Raw genomic sequence first — 22,248 nt, 5'->3', positions numbered from 1 at the left:
GGGTAGCTCAGAAGAGGAATTCTTCCCTACTTTTCTCTTCTGCCGTCTTTATTAAGGCATGTCTGGCCCCAGGATTTTTTCTTCCACTTAACCCCTTCCCTACTCAAACTTGGCACACAAAAAGAGAAGCATTAAATCTCACTGAGCTCTATGCCAAGGGAACCTGCATATGCCATTCACAAAACAGCCACTATATGTTTGAGAGAAGTTCCAGTGAAGGAGCAGTGCACACAAACTGAGGTGCAGTTACTTTACAGTGCAGGGTGGGACGGGGGTTGAATGAAAACATAGGTTACAAAGGGGATGAAGGGAAGCAGGAAGAAACAGTATTTGGAAGCAGAAAGAATAAATGATAGCTTAAAACTACTCTGTAAGCTTCTAAAATCTACTAGCTCACCAGTAAGTAAAGAACAGGATTTTTTCCTTGGTGACTGCAAACATCTAAGGCCTGGTTTACACTACGGGATTAGGTTGAATTTAGCCGCGTTAGGTTGATTGAAAAATGAATGCGTCCACACAACCAACCCCATTCTGTCGGCCTAAAGGGCTCTTAAAATCAACTTCTGTACTCCTCCATGGTGAGGAGAGTAGCGCTAAAATAGACTTTGCTGGGTCGAATTTGGGGTAGGGCGGACGCAAATCGATGGTATTGGCCTCCAAGAGCTATCCCAGAGTGCTCCATTATGACCGCTCTGGACAGCACTTTGAGCTCCAATGCACTAGCCAAGTACACAGGAAAACCCCGGAACTTTTTATTTTCATTTCCTGTTTGGTCAGCATGGCGAACTCAGCAGCACAGGTGACCATGCAGTCCCCCCAGAATCATAGAACATTGAATGTTTCTATGCTCCCCCTATCATCTCCGTCCCTGAAGTTATTGCAGATTAGAAGGCAAAAAAACAAACACCACACTCACGATGACATTTTTTCTGAGCTCATGCAGTCCTCTTGCACTGATAGGGCACAGCTTAATGCATGGAGGCATTCAGTGGCAGAGGCCAGGAAAGAATTAAGTGAGTGCAAAGAGCAGAGGCAGGACATGATGCTGAGGCTAATGGGGGAGCAAATGGACATGATGAAGCATCTGTTGGAGCTGCAGGAAAGCCAACAAGAGCACAGACCCCCACTGAATCCACTGTATAACCGCCTACTCCCCATGTTCCATAGCCTCCTCACCCAGAAGCCCAAGAACGCGAAGGAGGTGGGGGAGGGAAGGCTGCGAGCACCCAGCCACTCCACTCCAGAGGATGGCCCAAGCAACAAAAGGCTGTCATTCAAACAGTTGGATTTTTAGCGTGGCTACAGTAAGCAATGTGGCTTTGTCTTTCCCTCCTCCACCACTCCACCCGGATTACCTTGTTCGTTATCTCAGTTTTTTTTTTTAATTAATAAAGAAAGAATGTTTGGTTTCAAAATAATAGTTACTTTATTTCGAAGAGGGGAGGGTGGTCGGCTTACAGGAAATTAAAATCAACAAAGAGGGCAGGTTTGCATCAAGGAGAAATGCACACAACTGTCATACCGAAGCCTGGCCAGCCACAAAACTGGTTTTCAAAGCCTCTCTGATGCACAGCACACCTTGCTGTACAATTCTAATCGCCCTGGTGTCTGGCTACTCAAAATCAGACACCAGGCAATTTGCCTCAACCTCCCACCCCGCCATAAACATCTCCCCCTTACACTCTTAAATGATATGGAGCACACAGCAAGCAGCAATAAAAATGGGAATGCTGGTTGCGCTGAGGTCTGACCAACAGCGCCACTGAGCTTTTAAACATTCAAAGGCACATTCTACCACCATTCTGCACTTGCTCAGCCTATAGTTGAACTGCTCATTACTACTGTCCAGGCTTCATGAACGGATCCCCCGAGCTAGTCGCTGGGGAGCAGGAGAACAGAGTTGGAGTGGAAGCGATAGAGCCGTACACCATGCCCTGGAGGTTGCTAGGAGCCGGGCAGGGAAGACTTTCCCAGAACTCCCGGCCAAGCTACATGCACGACAAGGACAGTTAGCAGTCCTACTGCACCTTCTGCTGCCAGCAGCACCCAGGAGGACCAGTACAGATCCCGTGAGCTTGTCACTGGGGAGCAGGAGAGCATAATTGCAGCAGAGGCGGTGGATGATGACGGTTAGCAGTCCTACTGCACCGTCTGCTGCAAAGGCAAGGTGCTTTTCTGCGCAGCAATGCCAGCTGCTGCAGGTGCTTCTGTGTCGAATGCTTGGAGGTCCGGGTAGGGCAAGGTACCTCGGCCAAGGCAAAAAGAGCAAGAGCCCTGGAGCTGTTAACCACAGAAGTGCTATTGAAGTGTTACAGCGATGATCAGACTGGAATGTACAGCTGCAAGAGTTCTTCATCGGTGACAAAGGACAGGAATATGATGCATCTAAAATTTAAAAAGGCCCGCAGATTTCCCAGAGTCACTACCCTTGATAACAGAACATCAATGATTGCATTGGCTACTTGAATCACAGCAGCCCCCACAGTAGATTTGCCCACAACAGCAGCAGTGACGGTGAGCTGAGCAGGCTCCATGCTTGCCGTGGTATGGCGTCTGCATGGGTAACCCAGGAAAAAAGGCCCGAAATGATTGTCTGCCGTTGCGTTCAAGGAGGGAGGGGCAACTGACGACATGTACCCAAAACCACCAGCAACAATGCTTTTGCCCCATCACGCACTGGGAGCTTAACTCAGAATTCCAATGGGCGGCGGAGATTGCAGGAACTGTGGGATAGCTACCCACAGCGCACTGCTCCGTAAGTCAACACTAGCCATGTAACACTCCGCCAACTTAATGCGTTTAGTGTGGATATACGCAATCAACTGTATAAGATCGATTTCTAAAAATCGACTTCTATAAAATCTACCTAATTTTGTAGTGTAGACATACCCTAAGACATCAATTGCAAACATCTAAGACATCAATTAAGGCAGAATTTAAGCTTCTTTTTTAAAATTAAGTTTCTAATACTGATGGTTGAGAAAACCATTGAAATGTGGTATGAATGTGGATGCTGTACTGTCTTCCTGAGCCTTAAGATAGACAGCTCCAATGCCTCTTGTGCTGTTCAGAGTTTGAGCAAGTGAAAAATTAACATGATTCTTGTCAGCTTCACCACTATTATTCAAAAACCCTTAGGCAGTTGTGAATCCTGTCCATTTTATACTGCTATTCTAGAAAAGTTTGAGCAGAAGCAAAGATGGCTACAGGCATAAAGGCTAATGAGAAAACATTCTACAAATACATTAGAAGCAAGAGGAAGACCAAGTACAGGGTAGGCCCATTACTCAATGAGGGGAGGGGTGGGGAAATAACAGAAAATGTGGAAATGGCAGAGGTGCTTAATGACTTCTTTGTTTCGGTTTTCACCAAGAAGGTTGGTGGCGACTGGACGTCTAACATAGTAAATACCAGTGGAAATGAGATGGGATCAGAAAAGGCTAGAATAGAGAAAGAACAAGTTAAAATTACTTAGACAAATTAGATGTCTTCAAGTCACCAGGACCTGATGAAATGCATCCTAGAACACTCAAGGAGCTGACTGAGGAGATATCTGAGCCATTAGCAATTATCTTTGAAAAGTCATGGAAGTCATGAGAGATTCCAGAAGACTGGAAAAGGGCAAATATAGTGTCCATCTATAAAAAGGGAAATAAGGACAACACGGAGAATTACAGACCAGTCAGCTTAATTTCTGTACCCGGAAAGATAATGGAGCAAATTAAGCAACCAATTTGCAAATATCTAAAAGATAATAAGGTGATAAGTAACAGTCAGCATGGATTTGTCAAGAACAAATCATGTCAAATCAACCTGATAGCTTTCTTTGACAGAGTAACAAGCTTTGTGGAGAGGGGGGAAGCAGTAGACGTGGTATATCTTGACTTTAGCAAAGTTTTTGATACTATCTCACATGACCTTCTCATAAACAAACTAAGGAAATGCAGCCTAGATTGAGCTACTATAAGGTGGCTGCATAACTGGTTGGAAAACCATTCCCAGAGAGTATCAGTGGTTCACAGTCATGCTGGATGGCCATAACAAGTGGGGTCCTGCAGGGATCAGTTCTGGGACTGGTTCTGTTCAGTATCTTCATCAAAGATTTAGATAATGGCATAGAGTATACTTACAAAGTTTGCAGATGATACCAAGCTGGAAAGGGTTGCAAGTACTTTGGAGGATCTGATTATAATTCAAAATGATCTGGACAAACTGAAGAAACAGTTTGAAGTAAATAGGATGAAATTCAATAAGAACAAATGCAAAGTACTCTATTTAGGAAGGAACAAATCAGTTGCACGCATGCAAAATGGGAAATGACTGTCTAGGAAGGAGTACTGTGGAAAGGGATCTGGGGGTCCTAGCGGACCACAAGCTAAATATGAGTCAATAGTGTAACGCTGTTGCAAAAAAAGCAAACATCATTCTGGGATGTATTAGCAGGAGTGTTGTAAGCAAGACATGAGAAGTAACTCTTCCGCTCCACTCTGCACTAATTAGGCCTCAACTGGAGTATTGTGTCCAGCTCTGGGCATCACCTTTCAGGAAAGATGTGGAGAAATTGGAGAGAGTCCAGAGAAGAGTGACAAAAATGATTAAAGGTCTAGAAAACATGACCTATGAGGGAAGATTGAAAAAATTGGGTTTATTTGTCTGGAAAGAGACGTTTGAAAAGATTGTTACAAGGAGGAGGAGAAAAATATCTTTTTCTTAATCTCTGAGGATAGGACAAGAAGCAATGGTTTTAAATTGCAGCAAGGGAGGTTTACGTTGGACATTATGAAAACTTCCTGTCAGGGTAGTTGGCACTCAAATAAATTGCCTAGGAAGGTTGTGGAATCTCCATCATTGTCTAACCTGCTCTTAAAAATCTCCAACATCTGTCAGGAATAGTCTAAATAATATTCAGTTCTGCACAAGTGCAGGGACTAGACTAGATGACCTCTCAAGGTCCTTTCCAGTCCTATGATTCTATGGATACTAAAACTATTCACAGGAGAACCACACAGAATGGAGGTTGGGAGCCTGGCTGGTAGGCTTCTTCCCTCCCTATAATACAGCAGTCAGGAAGCTCGAGAAAAGCAGTAGAAAACCCTTCCACTTCCTCAAAGCAGCCTGTGATGATGTGGTTCTGGCGGGACTCACTGAGAGTGCAAATTCCAGGACAAATCGCTTAAAACAGGGCGGTTACAGCCCAAGTCTGGGGTTTTTCCACCTCTAAGGCAAACCAAACCAGCCAGCCAGAGGGACTTTGGCTCAGCCCACTGGCTAACCACAAGTCACACAAGCAATTCCTTAGATATTCCAGTTTCCCAGTATCACCACCAGTGCCACTTGTCCTGGGGATGAATGTTATGAAAACAACACCCAAGAATGAAAAAGGTTTCTTGACTCCAAAGAATCAAGCCCAGACCCAGGTCAATATACAAATTAGATCTTAACCCACAAATACACTGTTGCCAATCATAAAAGGAAAAGATATAGCTGAGAGCTCTGAATTGGTTAATGGTATCAATTACATACAGTAATGGCAAAGTTCTTAGTTCAGGCTTGTAGCAGTGATGAAGTAAACTGCAGGTTCAAATCAGTCTCTACAGTACATCCCCTGTCGGGATGGGTCATAGCCCTTAGTTCTAGAACTTCAGTTTGTAGCCAAGTTCCTCCAGAGGTAAGAAAGCAGACTGAAAGACAAGATCGAGATGAGGCATCAGCCTTTTATAGTTTTTCCAGGTGTAAGAACACCTTGTCCTTACTGTGGAAAATTACAGCAAAATGGAGTCTGGAGTCACATGGGCAAGTTCCTGCATACTTTGCTGAGTTTACAATGCGTACCTGCCTTCTCTCAATGGGTCAATTGTATAGCTGATGATCCCTAATGGGCCATCAAGCAGGCTAGGTAGAGCTAACACCAACGTGCACTGGATGTCCCCACGAGCATAGCAGAAGTTTGAAATACAGACAGGATAGAGCCAATATTCATAACTTCAACTAAAAAATGACACATGCATACAGACAGCATAATCATAACCAGCAACCCATAACCTGGTCTTAGACACCTTATATGACCCCTTTACATAAGATTTGGTGCCACTACAGGACCTTGGTTGCAACATGTTCTATATGGTCCCCAGATTATATCAATAACGGTCACAACACCACAGAATGAGGTTGAGGAGGGTGATACACGTTGGGGCAGGCTTCTTCCCCTCCCTATAATACAGCAGTCAGGAAGCTCGAGAAAAGCAGTAGAGAAACACCCTTCCACTTCCCTCAAAGCAGCCAAGAAGCTCTGGAGCAAGAGAGACAGAAAGTTCTGCCCGGTAGCTAAAATGAGGAGGAGCTTCAAAAAAAATATATCAGCCACATATTAGCCAGGTGCTAACAAATAAAAAAAAGCAGAGACCTGTCAGCTGGTACCAGGGGCAGCACCTTGGTAGAAATCACACACACACACACAGGGCTTGCCTACATGGGGAAATTTACGATTATATCACTACAGATATAGCAGTATAACCACATACCACACACACCCTTATTCTGGAATAAAGGTGTCCCCAGAGGGAGTTTAACTGGTATAACTATAGTGAAATAAATATGCCAATAAGTTTCCCCATAAAGAAAAACCCAAGTTACATCAACTGGGAACAGAGAGGATGGGAAGTATTGGGCTTCTCCCCTAAACCTCAGTGGTCCCCAAACATACACAGCTCCACCCCGCCCCTATACCTTTGGTTTTCCTATCTACATCTGACTCAGAGGTATCTGGTAAATTTTTCACAATGTGACTATTCTTTTAACTAATAAAGGCACCCAGCCTAGGAGTAATACAGCTGCTGCTCACTTCATATATAGCATATCTGACTAAGACAGGCACCACTTCTTGTGGTTTCAAGCACAGGAAACAAACGTCACTCACAGACCTACAACCAACGGAAGAAACCGTAGCGATGCAACAAGTCTCCAACAAAGCTAAACGCCAACATCCACCTCATGCAGCTTAGCAAACAGAAAGCAGCAGCTTCTATCATGTTAGTGGAGTCTGCACGGAAGAACATTCTCACAGCCTGGCGGCAACTCACTTAGAAAGGCCAGAAGTTATTACACTGATCCATTTTCTCCAGACACTGAAGCCAACTAGGCATCTTCAAGAATGCTACAGAGGAACAGGATGGCTCACTGCCACTGATAACAGAAAAAAGCTTTTCACTTCTAGATCTCTAGGTCACTACTGATTTTGGTTAGGATTTGAATGAAAATCTAGATCGGGGTTCACAAACTTGGTTCGCAGCTTGTTCAGCATAAGCCCCTGGAGGGCCGCAAGATGCTTTGTTTATCTGAGCGTGCACAGGTACGGCCACTCGCAGCTCCCAGTGGCCGCGGTTTGCCATTCCTGGACAATGGGAGCTGCAGGAAGTGGCGGGCACGGCCATACCTGTGGACGCTCAGGTAAACAAGGCGTCTTGTAGCCCTCCAGGGGTTTACCCTGAACTAGCCACGAACCAAATTTGGGAACCACTGGTCTAGATGTTTCCTGATGTATGTGGAGTGGCCTATGTGAAATGTGTCTCAATCTTATTCCTGATGGAACTACCCCCAGACATCTACAACACTACACCACCACCACAGTTGGTATTATTTGGCTACCAGATTGGTAGTCTGCAGAAAATACACCAGGCTGAATGGCTCAGGGAGATTTACATGCTTGCCAGCCCTCCATGAGCGATTCCTTCAGTTGAAGAATATCAGGAAAGCAATATGAGGAAGACTGCACTACCAGCATTCCGGCTGGGGATAAATACAGGACTTTAAGCATATGTTTACATAGCAACTAGACACCCACGGCTGGCCCGTGCTAGCCGACCCAGGCTTCAAGGGTGTTTCATTGATATGTAGACTCCCAGGCGCAGGCTGGAGCCCAGGATCTAGAGCCCTGCAGGGTTGGGGGCGGGGGTCCTAGAGCCCGGGCTTCAGCCTGAACCCAGAAATCTACACAGCAATGAAACAGTCCCACAGCCTGAGCTCCACGAGCCTGAGCTGTTTGGCACAGAACATAATGGCCATACTGGGTCAGACCAAAAGTCCATCTAGCCCAGTATCCTGTTTTCCAACAGTGGCCAATGCCTGGTGACCCAGAGAGAACGAACAGAACAGACAATCATCAAGTGATCCATCCTCTGTCACCAATTCACAGCTTCTGGCAAACGGCGGCTAGGGACACCATCCCTGCCCATCCTGGCTAATAGCCAGGCACTTACCAGTTCTTTTTTGAACCGTCATAGTCTTGGCCTTCACAACATCCTCTGGCAAAGAGTTCCACGGGTTGACTGTCTGTTGTACGAAGAAATACTTCCTTTTGTTTGTTTTACACCTGCTATTAATTTCATTTGGTGACCGGTAGTTCTTGGGTTACGTGAAGGAGTAAATAACAATTCCCTATTTACTTTCTCCACATCCATCATGTCGTCTCTTTTCTGAGATGAAAAGTCCCAGTCTTATTAATCTGTCCTCATAAGGAAGCTGTTCCATATCCCTAATCATTTTGTTGCCCTTTTCTGTACCTTTTCCAAGTTCAATATATATTTTTGAGATGGGGTGACCAGATCTGCATGCACTATTCAAGATGTCGGCGTACCATGGATTTATACAGAGGCAATATGATACTCTGTCTTATTATCTATCCCTTTCCTAATGATTCCCAACATTCTGTTAGTTTTTTTGACTGCCACTACACATTGAGTGGATGTTTTCAGGGAACTATCCACAATGACCCCAAGATCTCTTTCTTGAGTGGTATCAGCCGCAGCTGCTTCTTTACTATGTTGACGTACTCTAAACCTTTCATCTACATTAGCAGTGGGTCAAACTATCCCTAGGATTTAGGGGCCCAACTGGCGTTTACAGATGGGCAGTGGTATTTTTATTAATAAGATTCTGAATAGACGCTGCTGTGCTCAAGGCAATGTTTTAGTCTTCATCACATGAATCCATAGGTAACAGCTAAAAGCTTTACAACTAACTTGAGAGCCATGCCATCACAGAAACACAACCTGTGCTGGCTGTGGGTGTGGTTCTAGGCATATCGAGCAGAAGGTCTCCAATTAAAATCAGAATGAATAAAAAAGAGACAATAAAAGCTCAAAGCAAATTCAGTTTCATGAAATGAAGATACTGAATGAAAAAGAGACAGACAGATATACAGAGGAATGACAGAAGAATGGAAACACAAAAAAGGATCTTTCTTGTAAGGATGTCACTGTTGCTTCAGTGGAACTCTGGTATAATCTGGAAACCCCCTGACAGCTTACTGCGTAGTAGGGAAGACAGAAGTGCTTCACCCAGAACAGACATTAAAACTATGTCTACATTAAGAAAAGATGTATTTTAACACATACTAACATATTAATAATATACCTTTTTTCTTAGTGTAAACAAGGCCTAACAGTGCTATTCTCCTGGCTGAAGTGTTTCATGTTCATTCTGCTTTCTGTAGGTGATCTAGGAAAGGTAGAAATCAATGGGGGGGCAGCTGTTCTCCTGCCCAAATTCTGCTTTGGGGTAAAGAGGTGGAAGAGTTCAACCAAAGGTAACAGAACTCTTGGGTAAATTTACCAAGAAAGCCACAGGTAGCCCAGGGCATCTTATTCAAAAACTTCCAAGTGAGACAGACAACGTAAAGCAGCTTCTGTGATGAGTGTTGGGAAATTTACTCTTCAGTAATTAACTACTGCCCAATTGAATAACCTCAGTTTGAAGAGAGAATACATGATTCTCAGCTTTAAACCCTGGACTTGACAAGAATCACTGTATTACCGCAACCTGCATCCACTCTACTATCTAGCTCCATAAGGCACCACCCTCTGAAAAGTCAACAGGAGAGGAACAACAGCTAAAGGAAGCAGCCTCCCTTCTGTCACCACTGCTGTGCCACTCCCTAGAATCAGAACAGGTGAAGTTCCTGCCAGGTGACCTCTGTGACACTGCATTCCCTAATGCTTTATAAAAAATATGTTTATAAGTGTGGATATGATGTAACTCGAATATGCTTTATGCAGGAGGTCTCTTGTAAGGTATCATTGCAAAACTTATGATCTACTGAGTGTGTTCCTCCTATTTGTATTTATGCGTTATTCTTGTATCTAAAACTAGATTCTTATTGTAATTATGCAAAATGTGGGCCGTTAATGATGGTTTAGAATCTTGATGGCTATCACTGTCTAGTACAATTGACTGTAGATGGCTCTCGGTTTACCTGTTTACCAGTGCATATGTGCAGGGCCAGTTCTGGAGGAATGGAGGGGGGCTTACAGGATGCGTGATCATGTCACCTGAACTGAAATCCATCTTTAACCGGTGCTTTTCCATTTAGAAGCCAAAGAAAGAAAGAAAGGATTCCCGCCTTGTGCAAAAGCTATAAAAGGGGGTGGAACAGAACAAAGGAGGCCAGCCATGAAGAAATGCCCTAGTTACCACCTGAGCTGGAACTAACAAGGATTATACCAGCGGAAGGATTGGGCCCAGACTAGGAAGGAGTTCAGTCTGTGAAAGAAGCTTATTGGAACATCTCTGAGGGTGAGATTTCATCTGTAATCAGTTTCTTAACGTATTAGGCTTAGACTTGCGTGTTTTGTTTTATTTTACTTGGTAACTTACTTTGTTCTGTCTGTTATTACTTGAAACCATTTAAATCCTACTTTTTATACTTAATAAAATCACTTTGGTTTATTAATGACCCCAGAGTAAGTGATTAATACCTGGGGGAGCAAACAGCTGTGCATCTCTCTCTATCGGTGTTATAGAGGGTGAACAATTTATGAGTTTATCCTGTATAAGCTTTATACAGAGTAAAATGGATTTATTTGGGGTTTGGATCCTGTTGGGAGCTGGGTGTCTGGGTGCTGGAGACAAGAGTACTTACTAAGATGTTTTCAGTTGAGTCTGCAGCTTTGGGGGTGTGGTTCAGACCCTGGGTCTGTGGTGCAGCAGATTAGCATATCTGGCTCAACAAGACAGGGTTCTGAAGTCCCAAGATGGCAGGGAAAACGAGCTCAGAGGTAGTCTCAGCACATCAAGTGACAGTCTCAAGGGGGTTCCTGTGGCCGGATCCGTCACAATCTCACTTTTCTATTGAATGCTCAATTTGCAATCCAGGAAGGCTATACCTTGGTCCTTGTCCATGAACAAGGCCAAGGTGACCTTTCATATTCAGCTGAGAAAGTAGACCAACAAATTCTTCCTCCTGAGAATCTGTCCCCATACCTAAGGCTGTGTCCTAACTAGGACAAAACTATATTCTTAACTCAAGTTAGCTAAAAACTAGAGAAGACAAGACAGTTTGTAGTTTTCACCTAAATTAGCAGGTCAAGTTAAAGACGATGGGAAAGCCTAGCTGTTAACGCGACCTGCTAACTGCCTTTTCTTGACTAGGATTTTAGCTCTAGTTGAGAGCACACCTCCCCCTGCACAGCCCCCCTCCCAGCGAAGATAAGACCTAAGACTTTAGTGCTACTTGGAAGATCAGCACTTGCAAAACAGACTCTCTCCCCTCTACAAATTCCAAGATATCAGATGCCTTAAGGATGAAAGTATTTAGTGAGGTGTAAGCAAACCACAGCTCTATAATCAAGACTTGTTTACTCCAGGATGAACTAGACAAACATTACAGCAGGGTCCCTAGATTCTGCACTCTGGCGCAATAGAGTGAAAATTCCAGAACGACTTCATTTACATTGAGAATTTGAGGTTATAATTGAACTAAGTATGAAAATTAATAATACACAATTAATTCAGTAGAGTTCATGTTATTTATTTTGACATTCAATTAATTATATTTATTGTACACTGTCCCCACATTTTCAGTTTTCAATGTGCTGCAGATTTTACAACAATGCATAATTGTCAAGTTTTGGCACTGGGTAGGTACAGATGTGGCTTTGGGAGACTGTTTGGGAGTATGGGATAGCCACATTAGCTGGATGTTTCTGCTAAAATAGCCAGCAGTGAATACTAGATACTTTAAAAATAAAAGTTTAAGACCCTGCCTAAGGTGGATTTATTATATAGAGAAGCCAATAATCCCTGCCCATGGAGAAACAATCTATAGGCTCCCTCTGCACTAGTGTATTTTGGTGCGGTACCTACCATTTGCAACTTCTGCTATATGCTTCAACACACCAAGCAGCAACACAAGATTTTCCACAAAGCAGACAATCATATTAACATTTGAAAAAGACTTACTCCAAGCAGGGCTGGCCACACCAATTCCCATCAGTATACCACCATAGTAGGTGGCTAGTATTGGCATTATAGCCTGTCTCTGCAAATAATCCTCTCGTGACTGACTCACAGTACATCCACTGCATAGCCAGTCTGTCTGATCTACATTCTGTACTCTAGTGACCTGTTTCAAGCTGAAGTGGTTCTATAACTGAATCATTTCTATTTCTGCATAGCCACACTAGCCAGCCTTCCTTCACCGTGTAAACTACTTTACTGGGCCATACCTTTCTCCAGTCCTTATGATGTCATTGCATTCTGTGCATCCACCTGAAGTATGCATCCCACTGTTCTCACACAGCTCCCTGAAGCACAGATTTTTTGGGAGTTGTAGTCCAGAGTTGGAAAGGTGCCATTGCAAATTTAAAACATAAATATTTTGATGAGCAAGGCTGGCAGTACTGCCTATTTTTAAGGTTGCATAACACCTTTATTACAAGATCCTGTTTTCAGCTGCTTATAACTTTGCCAAACTTTCACAGTTTGGCCTGAAGATTTCCATGCCAAGTGTCTGCCTCAGGCTGAATTTTTTGAACATTTCAGCCAAAATGGTTCTGCCGTTTCTGAAAACGAGTCTAGAGAAAAATACATTGTTTTGCAATGTTAAAAAAAATTTTGCAACCTCTTCTTTGAGAAGTTCTAACAACCCTATGTGTGACTCCTTGAACTATGAGGAGGGGAGGCTGGGACTAGCTGGTCAAGGAGACTAGGAATGGAAGCTGAAGGCGAGAAGGAGAATGATTAGAGGCCAGGAAAGTGCGGAGAGACACATCACACAAGGAGCCAGAAGTGGGAAACTGGGACTGGCAGGGCAAAGAGACTGGTATGTGAAACCAGAGCAGCAAACACTAATTGGGTAGGGAAGGAGAATGGGATTCAGAGGAAGAGCCAAAGGTGGGGATGAATCAGGACTGGGACAAGGGCAGATTTGAGGCAACATGGCAAAAGTGGTCAAGCTTGGGGGAATGGGTAGAAGAGTCTGTGCCCATTTGAGCTCATTCCCCTCCAAAGCCTGGAATGCAACTCAAGATTCCTGAGTCTCACCACTCTTCTGCTGTCAGCTTTTATCTCTGAAACCTACTAGGAAAGGATGCCCTCTCATGCCTTTCTGGTCCATACAGAGAAGAACGACATACTAATGCCATCAGTTACTCCATTAGATCCAGTGGCAGAGGCATGTGTAGTGGATCTAAAGGTTCCAAACCTGCTGATGACCCATGTGGGTGTCTATATGATGCCACATGATAGAATTCGTTTTTTCAGTTTGCTTTTTTTAAAAAACTTAGGAAATTACACACAAAAACTATGTCTAATGAACATTAAGGTTGTCTGTGCAACCTTAATTCGGCCACCTGGTGTGTATGCATTACAATACAGTCTTTAATTACAAGCTATTTTTCTACCCTGCTTTATTCAATGCACAGGATGAAATTGCTCTTGAGAAATGGATTCTGCCTCTTCCATAAAATTCCTATTAGAGAGACAAGGTAAGTAATATATTTTATTGGACCAACTTCTGATGGTGAGAGAGAACGTCTGTTGGTGGGACTAACACGACTACAGCACTGCATACATAGAGTTCCTATGTGATGCTGGGCAAGTCACACCAAACTTTTCACAGGTGATCATTAATTACGTGTTCCTCATTTTCTGAGTACCCAATGAGAGACTCTGGGTCTGACTTACAAAAGAGCTGAGCACTTACACAACTGAGGTCAATGGGAACTAAGAGGTTCTAGGTGTCTCAGACCGCATACCAAAATTAGTGGACACTTTTGACCTTAATCTCTCTGTGACTTATGTCCCCATCCGTAAAATGGGAATATCATCACCTCCTTACTACACAGATGTGCTGCAAAAATTAATTAATGTTTGTGAATCACTCAAATACCACAGTGATAAATGCCATAGAAAATCCAGTGAGGAATTAATAATTTTGTATTCAGAACAGGGTTTGAACAGTGTACAGTAAATAAGACCTAGGGCCATACATTGTTCAATGAGGAGAAAATAAAATGCCGAATAGTTTCTCATTCACTAACCACCATCAGTCCTATGCACTGAAAGTTTCTAATTTAGCTCATAATTGTTTTAGCTTTGTGAAACTGGTTGTATTGAAGCACCAAATATATATCTATCTGGTCTGGACTTTATTCTGCTTGCATATTATAAATGTGATCTAGTCATGATCACTTGTACCTAAGATACCATTAATTTTTAATTCTGTGATCAGTTCCTCTTTATCTGTTAGGAGAAGGTCTAATATAGAATTCCCCTATGCTGGCTGCAACACTTTTTGAATTAGGAAATTGTCATCAATTATGTTTAGAAATTCTAATGATGTTTTAGTACTGGTAGCATGAGACCTCCAGCATGTCACTCAAAATGAAGCCCCGAATGATCATGCAGCTTTTTTTCCTACACATTGTAGATAGGTGCATAAAGAAGTGGTCATCCTGTTTCCTAGTGCAATTTGGTGGTCTACAGCAGACACCAATTAGGACCCCATTATGGAACAAGGAATGATGAAAGAAATTGGAGAAAGAAATAAAGGCAATAGTGAAATTGGTATCATTGGTCAAGTAAAGCGGGTTACAACAAGAAACAAGAACTGAGATGTAGGTCAAGGCAAAAACGAGAAGACCTTGAAAGTGAGGAAAAGTAATAGGATAGGCAAGGGACGAAACCAGCAAAGGGACTTCATGAGGAGAATTTATAATCTTCTCTATACTAGCAGTCAAGCCTTTTTCAGGAACCGTCAACTTTCACCGATGATTCAGTTTCTTAATGTAAACTGCACCTCTTATGTCTAATCCCTTGCATTTCTTTTGATCAATGGACAAAAGAATTATAGCAGCACAACTTTGAATAGAATGGAGCAACAGAGGAACCCATGAGGCCAACAAGGAGAAGGCTGCAGTAAAGAACTTTGGAGATGACCAGGGAATGGACAAGCATTTCAGTCACAGAGAGGAAAAAAAGGTCAGAATTTGGATGTTGTGGAGGAAAACTTGGTAATAGCCTCGATGGGTGGGAAGCAGGAGAGGGGGAAGTCAGGGGGGAGGCCAAGGAGCAGGAAGTATGATGGTGGCATTCAGAGCAATGTAGAAAGGCAGAAGCAAAGAAGGTTTGCAAAGAAAAATATGGACAGTCGGTTTGGGCCATATTTATGCTGAGCTGGCATCCAGACAGCCAAGATAGTATTTTAGAGAGACAATCAGATACACATGCAAAACTAAGCAGTGGGAGACCGGTAAGTTTTGAATAAAGAGATCTGTGAGTTATCAGAATACAAAGCTAATTCCACGTATATGTGGTTACTCCAGGACAAGTTGTAGAGAAAGACCAGGAAGGGCCCAAACACAGAGCCCCATTGAACACTAAGTGAGAAGAAAGGAGGTTGAGGAACTACAGAAGCTGATTCTGAAAGAGCAGTCAGAAAACATGTCAATCGGGTCGTAACTCAAAAGTAGAGTTAATGTAAGTAGACAATTTAACTATGTTACTGCTAGTCACAATAGCAGAAGTGTCCAGATAATGTGCTAGTTCATGGTTATATTCAGCAGGAGAGAGTGAGTTGAGAGGCAGCAGCTGGTTGCTGACTAGAATTGGTGGAGCTGGAAAGTGGGAGTTTAAGCCCTTTACAAAAATGTTAAGTTACCACTACCCCTGCCAAGAAGAGGGAGGGAAACAGGAGACGCATCCTCTTCCAAGCAGCAAAACTTTTCAGCTACCTCTTGAGTATCAAAAGCAAATAATCTCCTGTCTTTTATGTGTCAACAGTCCCATTTTCCTGTACCTCCAACTCATCCCTGACTTCAATGCTGTTAAAGACTGTCATTGAAAAATTATGCAACACACTGTAAATCTAAAGGCATCATTACATTCAAACATATTCCAAATTGGAGATTTAATACCAAAATGAACACAAGGAATATTGCAGTGGCTGTTCCATTCTATTTCATGTGAAAAATTCAACAAAAATGTGTTTCTTTTAGTTTGCTTGCTTGTTTACTTGGAAGTTTCAACAAAAATGATTACATGCCATAGAACTGAGCATTACTATGGCACAGAAATTGAGTTTTGCTGATTCCAAATACTCTAAAAATCTTACTTTTATGGCTAATAAAACTGCTTTGGGACTATAATAATTTAGGATAAAACTAACATAGGGCCTACCATTCTGCTTTATAGACTAGCTAGTATTTCTATCTGCTCACTTCCCGCTAAGCCGTAGCAGCATCAACTCACAGATATAGGGAATCTTGTTGGCTGCAACACAGAGATTGAAAGAAGTAATCCAGTTCTCCTGATACGCAATTATCCTACATCTCAAGGTAGAGTCTGGAGATCCCATAATCATAAAAAGCAAAAAAAATAGAGATTGAGAAAAGCTATTAGAGCATTTAAGTCCAGTTCTGCTTCCAACCCACACCAATCTTTCTTCAAAGGCCAGTTCAGAACTGTTCCCTACTCTGTTTTCTCCTGCACAACAGTCCCAGCAATTGCCCCCCAGCAATGGGGTTTCACCATATTCCCCTAAGAGATTATTTCACAGATGAAAATACCTTATCATTCACAAATGCTTCCCGATATTCAGTCTTCTTTTGCCTTTTCTTAAAAAGGGAGGGAGCTAGGTTTTTGTTTTAATTAGTAAAAAGGAGATTTTACACAATTCAATATACATATATTAAAAAATTAATTGGATTTTAAAAGATTTTCTGGTTTAAATATTCTCAAATTGTGTTAGCAAGGGGAGGGAGTTTGGTTTGGTATGCAGAGAATACAAGGAACACAGCTTACAAAATGGAAACAAAACCATAGTTCACACTTCCTTCTCATACCTTTCATAATCTTGTAGACCATTCCCCCACCCTGTGGTCACTTAGCCAAGCTGAACTACAGGCTCTTAATTCTTCCTCAGATCAACCCCTCTAGCCCCTTATTCATTCTGATTACTCTTCTCTGAATCACCTCCAGCTTTGCTACATCCTCTTACAGACACAGAATCTGCTATGCCAGAACAAGCCTCTAATCCATCTAACACCAGTCCATTGCATCTAGCAGCAGACAGTACCTATTGCAGGGGGGAGAATCACTCAACTACATACCACCTTTATCGCAAAGACTTAAAACAGACACTGTTACTACTCATTATCATTAAAGGTCCCAAGAAACTTTTCACAAATAATTCTGTGTAAATTCCAACGTGGACAATTACATTCTGCCTCCCTAAATTCCCATAAAGATCAAAATGGATGCACTATTATTCCTCATTTCCTGCTCTAAACTTATGAAAAGTTGAAGTGTTGGGTGGAACAGCTATCATATTTCACACCAGACACAGGTTGCATTTCTGTGGTCAATTAAGTCAGGGCTTTTCAGGACAAAATTACAGGTGGCCACTCTCACACTTTTTTCTAAAAAAACTTAATTAGCTTTAGGAAAAACAAATAAATATACATGTTCAAATCATTGTAATTTATTTATTGCTAGCTAACAAGTCTGTTGTGAAAAGTGATATTAACAAACATACAAGTATCACTTTTCACAGCAGACTTACTCAGCCCTGCCAAAATAAGCGCTGGCTGGGGGGAGGCAGCAAGCAGCCAGAGCCCGGAGCCCCGCAGCTGGAGCCCGAAGCCCCACAGTCAGAGCCTCCTGCCCCGTCACCTACGGGCTGAAGCCCAAAATCTTAGACCAACCGCCCCTGGGAGGGAAGGGAACTCACTGGCTGCCTGCTTCTCCAGCATTGTGCCCCAGGTGTCTCCAGTGTGGGACAGGGCCCAACCTGATGGCAGCCCCAGCAACCAACACCAAGGCGGTGCATCCAGGAGCAACAGGGAAGGACCCACTACTTTGCCCAACTCCCCCCACCCCCACCATCACAGCCCAGGAGGTTGTGGCCACAAGAAAAATCCCTCGTGGCTGCGTGTGGCCACAGTGACTGCATTTGAGAAATGCTGCTTTACGTAACGTGCTTTTCGAGTTCTTTGGGGATGAAGATGAGTTATATAAATGGAAATTATGATGATCCTAATAGCTTCCAAAACTACAAATGTTACTTGCCATAAATTCATCCAGTCCTTTCTAAAACTCCGTCATGATATTTAATTTGGCAAACTCCTGCCTTTGTGAACGCTAGAGGCAGACTACCTACTATGAGAAGTTGTGTTTTCTTTTATTGATTGTAAATTTACCAGACACTGATTTTATGGAGTGACCCTTATTCTCAAATATCCTGTTTGCCTTTTTAATTCCTGAGCAAACATCCAGGCCGTTATCAAGGGACCTTCAGCTGAAAGCAAAATTCTGTGCGTCTCAGCTTTAGTGAGGGACTAAAAACACACAGCTCCTGACAAGAAACCTCAACAAATGCACCCTAAAAATGTCATACTGACATCTCTTCTCTTACAGCACAATCCTAGTTTATACCCATACCACAAACTCACTTGACACCTAACCCCAAAGAATTAAACCCACTGACAAAACTGAGGGCCACACAACAGGGTAAAAGTAAAGCACTGCTGTTTGCTTGCCACTAAGCAAAAGGACCCAGAAGTACTCCAGAGATGAGGTCAGGGTGTTGCTCTACACCAGTGGTTTTAAAACAACTTTTTTCCTGGCGACCCAGAGGAGTTTGGGGTGTGGGAGGGGCTCAGGGCTGGAGCAGAGGGTTGGGATGCAGGGGTGAGGGCTGCAGGGTGGGGTTGGGAATGAGGGGTTTGGGGTGCAGGAGAGGGCTCCAGGTTCGGGAGGAGCAGGGCTGGGGGTTGGGGTGCAGAAAGGGGCTCTGGGTTTGGGGGAGGCTCAGGGCTGGGGATTGGAGCATGGGATTATCTCAGGTGGCTCCTGGTCAGCGGAGGTGCTAAGGCAGGCTTCCAGCCTGTCCTGGCACCGCAGACCACGCTGTGCCCTGAACGCAGCCAGCAGCAGGTCGAGCTCCTAGGTCGAGGCCCACAAGCAGCTACGCACAGCTCTCGCCTGCAGGCACCCCATCCCCCAAGCTCCCATTGGCCAGTTCCTGGCAAATGTGAGTGTGGAGCTGGTGTTCAGGGCAGGGGCAGTGCACGCAGCCCCATGCCCCCCGCCTAGGAGCCGGACCTGCTGCTGATGGCTTCCAGGGCACAGCGCGGTGTTAGAACAGGTAGGGACTAGCCTGCCTTAGCCAGGCGGCATCGCCCACAGGACTTAATGGCCCAGTCGGTGGTGCTGACTAGAGCTGCCACGACCCAGTGCCTTATGTTCTGCAACTCAGTACTGGGTAGCGACCCGCAGTTTGAAAACCACTGCCCTACACTCCTTTCCACAGTCAGCCTGAAGGCGTATTGGCACTTTGCTTCCCCCTTTTGCACATGTACGGGAAACAGCAAAAAGCACTTCAGTGATCAGTGTTTCCTTCTCTCACTTATGTGGTTAGAGAGCAAAATGTGGACTGCCAAGTAGGAGTGCATTCACCACAATTCCACTGTCTACTGAAGTTTGGCAAGTGCACCATGAAGCCCTACTCATATCTAAATTTACCTGCAGATGATAGCACAGAATGTTTCAGCAATAATGGCAACTCCTCTGTGGTCAGTACTGGACACTGCCACCATGGTGCTTTGAATGGAAAACAGCTTCATTCAGAACATAAGAAATGCAGCATGCTAGGGAAGGAAGAAGCCCCCATCCAACAAGCTAGCATTTTCCAACCTCCAAAACATTAGATATCACTTCTCAGCAAAGGCAATGCCTTAAGCACAGTATGAAATCTATAGGCACTGCACATCAAACATCACCCTGTCCTCCCCTCTCCAACTCTCACCCTTTGGGGATACTCTGCTTCTTGCAAGTGAACAAGATTTCAGGAGTCATGGGGTTAACAGCAGCCCACTGATCTCTTTTCCCAAGAGCGCCTTCTGCTAATCCACATCTCTCTTGGGATCTGCCATTAGAACCTGCCTACAGCAGAGAAAGGTATGTACTACTAAAGGGCTTAGCAGCACCTCATAACTGGACAAAAACAATCAACAGTCAGAGACCTTAGTCTGCAGCACACAGGGCTCCAAAGGGCCTGTAATAAAAACCTAATTTAAACTGACTCCTCATAGAGTTAGTTACATGCCATGAACAGGAAAGGGACCCAGGAAGATCCAAGCAACCTGATATAGCATGCTGCTTACTAATAAAACAGTTACCTAATGCCTCTCTCTAAGTTGTCTTCACTACCAAAAAAAAGTGTGTTCTTAACTCTAGTTCACTAACTCAAGTTAAGAACACACCTTTTTTTTGTAGTAAAGACAAGGTCTAAAAAAAATAGTTGGAATTTTCTCCCCAGCCCAAATTTGGTGGGGTTCAGACAAACATTTTGATTTTACACACAGTCAACCCTTCCCTAATACAAATGAACTTCAATTCAAATTTTGCTGGATCAAAGTTTGCCTACTGTAAGAGAAGCTTTTCCATATGGTCACACAGGATGCTGTAGTGCTACTGGTCAAGTCTGGGCAGATGACATTTCACAATAAAGCAAAAAGTCAAACAGATCGCATGCTTTACTGCACAAAATCCAGATCACCTTCTTTCTGCCCATGGTCAGTTTCCCCTACAATGATTGGAAACTTAGTTTCAGCAGGGAAATAGTAAAGCACAATATCCCTGGAAGAAACACAGGGTTTGACTCAACTCCGCCCCTCCAAAATCAAAACAAATTCAAATCAATTTCTTTCAGCTCACAGTTGTATGTGTTACCCAGAATGTGTCAAGTTGGCCAGGATGGGAAGAAACTCTGAAGGTCCCACAGGCAGCTCTGCCTCCAATTCTACAGGATAAAGTACCCTCCTAAATCAGCGGAAAATACCAGAACTAGATAAACTACAAGAGTGGAGTGAAATGAACTGGAAAGTGAGAGAGCTGACTGAGATCACTAGAAACTCTCAACACTGGCTGCAATTCATTGGAAGGAGACTAAAGGCAGTAGGACATGATGAATCAAGAGGCAATTTCTGCCCAGGGAGGAGAGCAAGGCGGAATAAGCCACCCATCCCAGGAAAAGGGGGCATCTGGTTAACCCCCCCCAAGAGTCCGCACCTGCCTGTTCCAAGGCTGGCTCTCTCCCTGGAAGGAGGGCAGCCCTGGGTTTGCCAGCCCCCCACGGTAGGGAGCACACGATAGCTTGGTAAGGGCGGGCCCGTCCCGCCCCGGGCCGGGCCCGCGATCCACAGGCTGCAGGGCTGCGGCTATGCGCCGGCTGGGGACAGGAAGAAGCTGCCTGCTCTGGCTGAGCTCGCACGAGGCGGCTGCTGACGGGCTACGAGACCTTAGCTCGGCTGTGGCAATCCGGGCTGTGGGCTCGCCGCCCGCAGGACCAGCCCGCGCCGGGAGCAGGTGGCGCCAGGTGCACGCTCGGCGCGGGCGCTGCCCGACGCAGGTGAGGGCCGTGGAGCTGGCGGGCCGCGGGGCTGCGCGCCGGGTGTGTCCCCCCATACTCACGAATTTCTTGACTTGCCGGAGTCCCCGGACCCCGCCGCCGCCACCTCCTCTGGCCCCTTCCCCTTCTTCTGTCCGGCACTGCGCCCCGATCCCCGCCGCCCCTCCATGGCGCCGCCGGCTCCTCAGCCCGAACCCGCGCTGCCCAACGCCCGAACCACAGCCGCGCCCGCCGCCGCCGCCTCATTCCGCATGCAGCATCCTCATTAGCATATACATGATCCGCGGAATATTCATAAGGCGGAATTTCGCTTCCGCCTCCCGGGGGCCAGCTGCAAGCTAGAGAAACGCCACTTCCCTTCTTCTGGCCAAGGTAACACCCGACACAGCATCACGGCTGGCTAGAGCGGGAGGTGCAGCGCAGCTCTGGGCTCCCAGACAGCGTCTCTGAGGAACCTGCCCGCCCATTGTCCTAGGGAGCAAACAAGAAGCAGGGCTCCTCTGGGGTGCTGTGCAGGGTTGTGACAGATGTTGTGTCTGCTGAACATACTGCTTGGGCTGGCC

The 22,248-nt window shown here is 44.6% G+C and overlaps 1 protein-coding gene across 1 annotated transcript in view; it reads right to left on the bottom strand.

The window, feature by feature from the left end:
- The window catches only part of DIAPH1 (diaphanous related formin 1), a 100,938-nt gene extending 79,004 nt beyond the window's left edge, over positions 1–21,934 (bottom strand). Inside the window, exon 1 of the mRNA XM_075068248.1 lies at positions 21,748–21,934. The gene's annotated coding sequence lies outside the window, so the exon portion shown is untranslated. The remainder of the gene's footprint in view (positions 1–21,747) is intronic.
- Positions 21,935–22,248: the final 314 nt, after the last annotated feature.

The sequence above is a fragment of the Chelonoidis abingdonii genome, chromosome 7, assembly GCF_003597395.2.
Source record: "Chelonoidis abingdonii isolate Lonesome George chromosome 7, CheloAbing_2.0, whole genome shotgun sequence".
Classification (NCBI taxonomy): Eukaryota; Metazoa; Chordata; order Testudines; family Testudinidae; genus Chelonoidis; species Chelonoidis abingdonii.
This window is presented reverse-complemented; position numbering and strand designations above follow the sequence as displayed.